This window comes from Macrobrachium rosenbergii, chromosome 15 (genome assembly GCF_040412425.1).
Source record: "Macrobrachium rosenbergii isolate ZJJX-2024 chromosome 15, ASM4041242v1, whole genome shotgun sequence".
NCBI lineage: Eukaryota > Metazoa > Arthropoda > Malacostraca > Decapoda > Palaemonidae > Macrobrachium > Macrobrachium rosenbergii.
Genome location: NC_089755.1, coordinates 19,711,535 through 19,719,553, shown reverse-complemented (window position 1 = coordinate 19,719,553; position 8,019 = coordinate 19,711,535). Strand labels below are relative to the sequence as shown.

At 41.9% G+C, this 8,019-nt stretch overlaps 1 protein-coding gene across 2 annotated transcripts in view; it reads left to right on the top strand.

The window, feature by feature from the left end:
• LOC136846454 (nudC domain-containing protein 3-like) overlaps positions 1-8,019 on the top strand; it is a 386,483-nt gene that overhangs the window by 329,111 nt on the left and 49,353 nt on the right. The window lies entirely within an intron of this gene.

The following is an 8,019-nucleotide window of genomic DNA, read 5'->3' as shown; positions in this document are numbered from 1 at the left end:
CCAATGGTGTTTCCTTGCCAGGGAAAAAATTGCAATCATTACTTGATTGATCCGGCTCGACTTGGAGCCCCCTCTGTTTATGCAATGCACAACTACTGCACTGTCCAGTACCAGTCTGATATGAATCTGTATGGTTGGACGCAGTTTCTTCAGAGTTAGAAATACTGCCATTGCTTCCAGAATGTTGATATGGAACTGGCGGAACATAGTGGACCACGCTCCTTGAACTTTCTTGTGTTGGGAATATCCTCCCCACCCGCTCAGGGAAGCATCCGTGTGGATAACCAATGATGGAGGAGGAAATTGGAGAGGTACTGACCTTGACAAACTCTTGACTGTTGACCACGGTCGAAGCCTCTTCCTCAACACCAGCGGAATTAGGGACACCTTGTCTCTGTATCTGCTGTTGGCTCATCTCCACCATACCCTGTTTATATCTTTCAGTTTGGCTTTCAGCAGCAAATCTGTTACTGACGCGAACTGAAGAGAACCTAGGAATCTTTCCTGGGTACGACGAGAGGCTCTTTTGTTTTTGAGGAACTGCCTGGTAGCTTTGGCTATTTCCCTCCTTTTGGCTGGCGGAAGTGACAATTTGTGTGTGTCCAGATCCCATTGGATTCCTAACCATTGAAATCGAGCCTCCGGAACTAGGCGGGATTTCTTCCTGTTTATTTGAAAACCTAAGGATTCCACGAAGCTGATCACTATGGATGTTGCTCTCCGACATTCCTTGGCGTTGGGTGCCCAAATTATCCAATCGTCCAGGTATGCGGCTAACATGATCCCCTGGGTCCGTAGTTGTTGGACTACTGTTTCTGCCAGTTTGGTGAAAATTCTGGGCGCTATGTTGAGCCCGAATGGCATGACTCTGAACGAGTAAGCTTGATTTCCTAGTCTGAATCCTAGGTAAGGAGAGAAATTTTCATAATCGGGACATGATAATAGGCGTCTGAAAGATCTATAGAGGTGGTGACGGCTCCACGGGAAGTAGGGTCTGCACCTGCGAGATTGTAAGCATTGAAACTTGTCGCATTGAATGTATAAATTGAGACGAGACAAGTCTAGGATTACTCTTTGCTGACTGGAGTCTTTCTTTGGAACACTGAACAGTCTGCCTTGAAATTTCAGGTGTCTCACTTTCTTTATTGCCCTCTTTTGAAGAAGGTTTTTACAAAGTCCAGGAGGGCTTTGGATGGAGACTGATGGAATCTGACTGGCGGAGGAGGACCTCTGCTCCAGCTCCATCCCAGACCTTTGGAAACTATGCTGTGGGCCCAGGGACTGAAGATCCAACGGTCCCGGAAGAGATGTAACCTCCCGCCTACCTGAGGGGACTCATTGAGCGGGAGAGGGCTTACTTCCTCTACCACCCCGGCCTCCTCTTCCCAGTGACAGAGGACGTGATGCAGACCTACCTCTGAAGGAGGCTCTGGCTCTGCTTCCCCTTGCATTTCTGTTGAAACCTCGAAATGCCCCCTGGCTTTGAAACAAAGCATTGAAAGCAGGGGGACGCCACGAAGGTTGGAGAAGCAAGGGTTTGCTGAGCCAGCTGCATCAGAACAAACTGTTGCTGAGGCTGGGCTTTTGAGGTTGAAGGCTGACCGATCTGAGAGACCTGGTACAGCTTGGAGCATAGTTTGGGCTTGAGGTTTTCTGTACCTCCTGAATCTTTTCCTATCCCTGGCTTGAGGTCCGGCGGACTCTGTGGCCTTCCTTTTGAAGGGGAGACCCCAGCGGGAGCGGAGGCTCTGATTTGCCCTGGTTGCCTCCGCCAGAACATTGTTGACTTCATCCTCAGGGGAAGATGTTAGGGCCCAAGATAGAACTCTTCATGAGCCTATTGGGCTCGTGTCTAATAGTGGCGTCTGCAAAGATGTGCTTTCGGTAGTTTAGTCTTGCCACTACAAAATCATACAGGTCCGCCTGGAATGCCGCTAACAGGGATTTGGTCAGGACCTGGAAAAGAGGTTCTTCAGCGTAGGTTACCGCTGTTGCCTCCGTAATGGTAATGGAATGCAGGGAGTGACTCAACCTGCACCTAGCTTCAAATTCTGCCTTCAAAAGAGCCTCCGGAATCTTGGGAAGCTGTTCACTAAAAAGAAATGAGGCGCACTCGGGGTCGAGTTTGCCCACCGTGAACATGGCCGGAGCTCCCAACCAAAATTCAGAATCTCCGGGAAGACAAGAGAGTGGGATCTGTCTCCCGGAGTTGAGGTAGGGCTTACCCTCGATTCCCGCCTGACTAGTCAGCACTGCTATCTTAGTCGAGTGCAGGGGTAGGGATGGAGTCACCAAAGAGAACATAGTGAAAGTCCCCTTAAAGGGGGTAAGCTTAGTGTTTTCACTCCCACTCAGTGAGAGCGCATCAAGGTGGATTGGGCTTGGTCCCTAGGGAAGATGACTGTCTCCTTTGGGACCTTGTCTGATCTGATCCAGGCTTCCTCCGTAAGCCTGGCGTAGCCTGGGTAGGGAGGCACCAGGTTGGGTGGAAAGAACTCCAGTTCTTCCAACCCGACGAGTTCCCAAGCCCTCGATGGTCAGGGTGTCTTCATGCCGAGGAACGTGAAGGGCCAGGCGCCATGGGTTTCCCTTATCAAAGGGGGGCAGACTGGAGGCATCTGGAACAGTGTAAGTTTGTGCTGCTACTCGGGGAGCGCATAAACCCGAGAGCAAGCTTTCCTGGGTCTGCACCTCTCTGCTAAAGATTTCACTGACTCACCAGAGATCTGCAGGCTGAAAGCGAGCTGGGAGGAAAGGTCATTAATCCTGGCTTCGACCTTCTTATCCAACTTCTGCATTAAAAGTTCCACTTGAAGGCCTCAGGGTCAAAGTTAGGCTGAGGGGGACTAGCCTTAGATGACCTGGATCTCGACCCCTTCCCAGGGGAGTAGCCTTGCTAGTGGACGCCACTGGGTTAAGAGCCAGTGACGACCTTGAGGAGCTGACGGATTAGACCTTTGAGGCCTGAGGACTTATGTAAGTCCTTCTTCTTCATAGAGTTTTCACCTTGGGGACAGTAGACCTCGACCTGTCCTCAGGAAAGCTGCCTTTAGGAAAACCTTGGAAAGAGGAAGAAGAGGAAGGAGAACCAAAAGGGGACTAGCTACACTCTCTCCCCGTGCCTCACTTACCACCCTACCTTCTACCTGGTGGTCCGGATCGACGCTCATAGGTTTGAGGTGGATATTGATGGCCGCCACCTCTTCTGCCACCTCTCTGCACAGGTTGTCTTCTTGGGAGGGTTGCGTCTCCTCCCGGATCCGTTCGATTAAGGGGGCGGCTACTTCCGCCGGCACTGCGGCTGAGATCCGGGCTCCAGGGTAGAGGAGATTACAAATCTCCTCTGACAGTACGTAAGGCTTCCCCGATGCAACGTTCCTCCCAAACCCGCCAACCCAGATCTTCAGGGTCGACAGCGAAGAGTCGCGGAGCTATCACGGTCAACTGAAAGAAAAGAAATGATTTACTGAAATATTCTCCAATCGAGAATATATATCAATATAAGCATTAAAGTCAAAGAAGACTAAAGGTGAGCGGTCTTTAAAGCTTACCGACTCATCCATCACTCGCTCGTACAGAGCGTAACAGACCTCACAGCCATCCGGGTGCCAGACGACCAGGTCCCCAACGCGAACCGAGCAGCCGGAGTGTGAGCGGCACACCTCATGGCCACAGGGTTGTTGGAGAACCGCTGTGCACCCAGGCTCCTGACAGCGTACCATCTGTAAGCGGAAAGATGATACATGAGTATCGCGAGTTAAGGCCCGCCGGATAGGATGCCTTAACCTAATAATGGGTGATGGAACATGCTTACTGTCAGGCAAAATCCCGCCGGAATTAAATCCGGCAGCATAAAGATAATATACGATACATGAATAACATAAAGTTAAGGGCTGCCGGAGTAGGTCCGGCGGTAACAGGATACCTTAACCTAGGAACATGCATTCATATAATTAAACACCGCCGGATAGAATCCGGTAGCGGACATAGATATAAGTTATGCTACGGAATGGTCAACTAATTAAGTAAACAAGAGTACTTTTAAGAAACGCTGGTGTTATGATACTCCGCCCTGATTGCCATGGAAATCTCGTTATCTCACACCCATGGTAGCGGCGGAAGAGGCGGAGAGGAGTCTTCGCATCTGACTCAACTCTCAACGCGTGGGGCGGGAACCAGGTAGTGGAAAGCGCCGACCAACCGAAAACCATACCACCGGAGTGGTAACGTGTACTATAACAACGAGAGATCTGACTAACCTGGCGGAGAATGAACATAGCGAAAGTCAAGATAGCATCCCTGGGACTGTGTTCGATGCTCCAGCTAACACTGAGGGAAGCGAACAAACGAAACACCTGCCGACAATGGGAAAAGATAGCAGAGTGGCGGAAACCGATAAGCGGTGGCCAGAAGGGTGGGTACCACCCTCTGAAGCCGACGGAAACTCCCCATGGGTGCCGATCATAAGTGATCGGCGTCCCGGCGTAAGGGAGATGTCTAGGGTCACACGCCAAATGCTAATTGATAGGTAAGGAAGGACTAGGCTACATACACAAAAAGATCTGTGCAACCTTAGATCCCAGACCAACTTCCAAAACCAAAACTTTTTTGACTTGGACAGGAAGGCCAGAATAGGTGCAACAGGAGGGGGGGAAACCACACAGTGTCTGGCCACACCCTCCAATACTGAAAGTCTGGTCAGATGGGAGGCTACGAATTGAGGGGACAAAGGCGCTATTCTAACCTCACCTTCCAAAAACCTCACAGCCTGGGCCAAGAGAGAACGAGGAACTCCCTCAACAACCTAACATCTCCCTCCAAGCCTCAAAACGACCTGGTCAAGAGAGCTAGGAAGCATGAGCATCGTGAAAAGAGCCTATCCTGACTAGCCTAACTCTCGGAAACCGATTACGGAACGGTCGAGTAGGCTAGGCTAGAAAATACCTAAACAAATAAAACTATCTGACTTCAAGTACTAAAATAACAAGTTAACCAGATGATGTGTAAAATATAAAAACATATATATGCACAGAATATATTTATGAATACATAAAAGACTCAGCTGTAGAGAAGGCCAGACAACCCGCGATGGTATATGGGAAAATGGGGATACCAATATGGCCGACCCTGACGCTGAATCACAATTAAAATTAATCCAAAGATTTACATGTCATCCATCACCGTACACATCAGAAAAGGTCATGAGCATAACAGTACCATCATGGAGAATGTACCTGCTCGCTGGCAGAGGAAGGGGACCAGGAAAAAGAGAATCTATGATCAGAAAGGCGGGAGGGGGAAAACCTCCGTCACTAGCCTAGATCAATCATGATACGGGCTCCTAACCCCTACCAGCGAAAAGGTGATTCATATAATAAAACTGCCCAAATGAAAGGATATATATATATATAATTATATAGAAAAAACTAGCAGTAACTTTCTGCTAAAACCATGCGAAGACTGAGGGTCCAGCATGGAGGCCGAAGGACGCCAGGATAATCGGCGGCGTCGTGTTATTTACCTGGTAAACAATAAATTAAAGGTCAAATAAGATGCCTCTGTAAAAAAAACCTAAAGGAGATGGTACTCAACTTAGGTGATGCAAATTCTGGAAGGGATGACATGATGCAAGATCGAAAATCACGAAAAAACAGCACCAAGAAAAAACACGGTGATGTGCTGAAAGCATGCTAAGTTGGAATGTTTGCAAGATGGCAGCTGAGGTGTTGGCTGGCTGGGAGAAGAGGGTGATGAGGTATGTGACGACTCCTCACTTTTGGGGTTTTGAGATTGGAGATCTCTATAGGGCAGAGGCCTGTGGCAGTGGCAACACTCACCCTTTGTGTATACCGACACCATTAAATGGAGCTCGAACTGGGGGTCGTAACCCTGGCATTGTGTTTAGCTTTTCTCTGGTATTTTTAGCAATACTTATACCTAGAAATAGTGCTAAATGGATATTTCAAAATATATATATATATATATATATATATATATATATATTATATATATATATATATATATATATATATAAAATAAGAATATCTTTGTATTAAAACACTATTTAAACGTTGAAATATATATATATATATATATATATATATATATATATATATATATATATATATATATATATCAATTAATATATTATATATATATATATATATATATATATATATATATATATATATACATGTAGCTATATATATATATATATATATATATATATATATATATATATATATATATATATAATGTTATGTATATATATATATATATATATATATATATATATATATATATATATATATATATATATATATATATATATATATATATATATATATATATATATATATATATATATATATATATATATGTATATATATATATGTATATATATATATATATATATATATATATATATATATATATATATATATATATATATATATATATGTATATGTATATATACATTTTGTTGTCAAAAGTTCCAGGAAAAATTGTTGAATGATGTATTTACACAGGAATGAAACAACCCAAATACTTAGTAAACAATTATCTGTGATGTAGTGATCCATATAGACTTGTTACCTCAGTCATCCTCTTGCTACTGTGGTGTTAACATCTGCTTCAGAAAACTGTATATCTTGAACCCATGGAAAATAAAAATTTTGAGATGAGAGCTAACATCAAGTTCCTGACCAAGCTTGATTGGAAACCATAAAAACTGGGATCTCCCATGGTTCCGCATTTTCAATTTTAAATGAAAATCTTGGTTTGAGTAAACTTTCAGCACGTTGGGTCCCAAAAGCGTTGCGTGAAGACCAACTGCATCAAAGAGCTGAACTTTCTCTTGCAGTTTTAACGAAGATTGAATCAAATGAATCAGAGTTTTTTGACCGGATTGTTACTGGAGATGAAACTTGGATCCATCAATATGACCCAGAAAGTAAAATTCAATCAAAGCAATGGTTACCAAGAGGTTCAGCTGCACCAGTGAAGTTCAAAGTGGCGAGATCTGCCCAGAAGGTTATGGCAACAGTGTTTTGGGACTCCAAAGGAGTGATTTTGATTGATTTCCTTGAAGGACAAAAACAATCACCGGGAACTACTACAAAGGTGTTTTGCAAAACTGAAGACTGTATTGGCTAAAAACGTCGAGGAAAGTTGCACCAGAATTTTGTTCCATCATGATAACACTCCAGCACGTTCATCAAGGGTTGCAAGAGAAGTCCTACGGAAATTTAGGTGGGAAACTCTTCCACATCCTCCTTATAGTCCTGATCTTGCTCCTTCAGATTTTTTCCTGTTCCCAAAACTCAAGGAACACTTAAACTTAAGAGGTTTAATAGAAAGGCCCCAAATTTCTACAAAGAAGGGTTGCAGAGGTGGAAACAGCATTTGAAAAGTGTATAGAGTTAGATGGTAGATATGTAGAAAAATGATGTTTGAATTTCCTTAAATAAAGAGTATATTGAATTTTCCTGGAACTTTTTGACTTACACCCAGTCATCCGTTATATATATATATATATATATATATATATATATATATATATATATATATATATATATATATATATATATATATATATGTATGTATATATATATATATATATATATATATATATATATATATATATATATATATATATATATATATATATATATATATGTATATATACATATATATATATATATATATATATATATATATATATATATATATATATATATATATATATATATATATATATATATGTATATATATATGTATATATGTATATATATATGTATATGTATATATATGTGTATATATATATATATATATATATATGTATATATATATATATATATATATATATATATATATATATGTATATATATATATGTATATATATATATGTATATATATATGTATATATATATATATATATATATATATATATATATATATATATATATATATATATATATATGTATATATATATATGTATATATATATATATAAATATAT